The sequence below is a fragment of the Sinocyclocheilus anshuiensis genome, unplaced genomic scaffold, assembly GCF_001515605.1.
Source record: "Sinocyclocheilus anshuiensis isolate Anshui unplaced genomic scaffold, SAMN03320099.WGS_v1.1 scaffold1015, whole genome shotgun sequence".
Taxonomy (NCBI): Eukaryota; Metazoa; Chordata; class Actinopteri; order Cypriniformes; family Cyprinidae; genus Sinocyclocheilus; species Sinocyclocheilus anshuiensis.
Window position 1 is genome coordinate 1 of NW_015546029.1, and position 2508 is coordinate 2508.

Genomic DNA, 2508 nt, shown 5'->3' on the forward strand with positions numbered 1-2508 from the left:
GCTACAGCTAAAAGTGCTACCGCCAGACCCGGAGATCGTCTGAATAGATTCGAGAACGACAAAACTCAACTGTTTAACTCTAGGGGAGTTGGAAAATGAGCCTATTTTCAAAAATAGTGGCGTGTTCCTTTAAGTAAAATGAAGCTGCACTGCCATTCAAATATTTGGTGTCAGTAAGATCTTTTTAAAGAAATTAATATTTTATTTTGCAGTGATGCCTTAAAACAGTTATTTGAACCATTAAAGACATTTCACAATATTACTATATTTATGATCAAATAAATGCAGCCTTAGGTGAGCATATATATATATATATATATATATACCAAAACCAAAATGTATTCAGACACGTTCAACATTTCAGTTTATTCGCTATACTTTAAAAAACTGTAATACAATTTGATAAGAATTCAGAGTTAAACTGTGTCAGAACAAATTCATCTTGATAATGTCAGATAACACGTAAAGGGTTAGTTCACCAAAAAATGAAAATTAGCCCATTATTTACTCACCCTCAAGCCATCCTAGGCTTATATGACTTCCTTCTTTCAGATGAATCCAGTCGGAGTTATATTAAAAATTTACTTTGATCTTTCAAGCTGTTTAATGGCAGTCAGCAGGTGTTGCAGTGCTTCAGTCCAAAATAAGTGAAATAAAGCAAATCCATCCATAATAAAAAAGTGCCTCACGTGGCTCCGGGGGGGGGTGAACAAAGGCGTCCTGTAGCGAATCGATGCATTTTTCTAAAAACAATATCCATATTCAAAATGTAATAATCACTTTAATCTAGCTTGCGCCAACAGGAAGCAGCTCCGGGAGGGTGATGTAAGATGTCGACGTTGCGCATGCGCCAGTGAGTCTCATGAAAACCAACGCTTGTTTACAGGAGCAAAGGAAGCAAAGTTTCCTTACTTTAGCAAAGGAAAACCAGTCTCCTCTTGGCTTATATCGAATTCATGCTCGAAGCCGGAGGGCACTCTCACACAGAAATTTCAAAATAGAAATATTACTCATAGAAGTAATAACTTATGGCCCTTTCCCAAATCGCACCCTAATCCCTCGCGGTCTTCCTCTGAGTCCTCACTTTCATGACGTAATGCTGCTTTGACTGTCGGGTAGAAGTCTGCTGTGGAGCTCGCCCCAGTCCGGGCTCAGCAGAAGTGCACATTAAGGGTGCATAGCGGCCGCAAAAAAAAATGCATCTCGAACAAGTCTTATGCTAGTCTTGCGAAAACCAACGCTTGTTTACAGGAGCAAAGGAAGCAAAGTTTCCTTACTTTAGCAAAGGAAAACCAGCCTCCTCTTGGCTTATATCGAAATCCTCTGACATTCTTCTTTACAAATCCTTGCTTTGTACTTCTAATTCCTGACCATTGTTTTGTTTTGATCTCTCCCCTGTGCTTCCGCGTTTGTCACTTCTGAGTGGCGCATGTGCAACGCTGATGTCCTACGTCATCCGCCCGGAGCTGCTTCCGTGTACAACAGTGAGTACAACAATCTCACTGCAACACCCGCTGACTGCCATTAAACAGCTTGGAAGATCATAGACAATTTTTAATATAACTCCGACTGGATTCGTCTGAAAATTCGAAAGTCATAAACACCTAGGATGACTTGAGGGTGAGTAATTCGTGGGCTAATTTTCATTTTTGGGTGAACTAACCCTTTAAGTCCTACTTAAGTGGGTCAAAAATAACTCTTTAAGTTCAACTAATTGCACTTAATATAAATTTATATAATACCTTTTCTTGTTATTGCAAATAACATGCAAATACGTTTCTAAAAAAAAACATTACATTCAGTTCACACACTCGCAAAGTTTATTTTTTAAAAGTATATTTCCATAATCAGTACTCTTATTAAAAAATTTGTATCAGTTTTACTGGTAGTCCAATGTATGAAGTATTTTTGGGTATATGTCACAGTTTACTTTATTTTGCTATCCTCACTTACATAAATGAACTATAGTGTCCTGCACCCACTAGTAAAAAAATATATAAAAAATTATATCTGGTGTCTGAATAATTTTTGGTTTGACTGTACATACATGTGTGCTTTTTAAAATATACAACCTTCTGAAACCCCCATCTGCATCTTTGGTGAGCCAATGTGGGGCTGTAACCCCAAAGCTTAGAAGCTCTGCATCAGAGATTACTGAATGTCATTACTATCTTATGCATCCAATTCCAAATAAATACACTGAAGCACAAAGCACCTGCAGCACTAATTTAATTTCATGAAGGCTGTCAGGATTTTATCTATAAGTTGTGTGAACAACAGTTCCTATTAATGTTCAAGTTAGAGACTTAATAAAAAGTTCACTAAAAGTTCACCAAAGTTGATGAGTCAGTTTTACAGGTGGACTCCTGTAATACCCACCTGTCAATCAACATTAGGGTCTGATGTCAAACAGCACTTTATCTGTCTTTCTTTTTCCATGTTTTTGCAGGCAAATGCACACTCACGCACACACACACACGCACACACACACACACACACACACACACA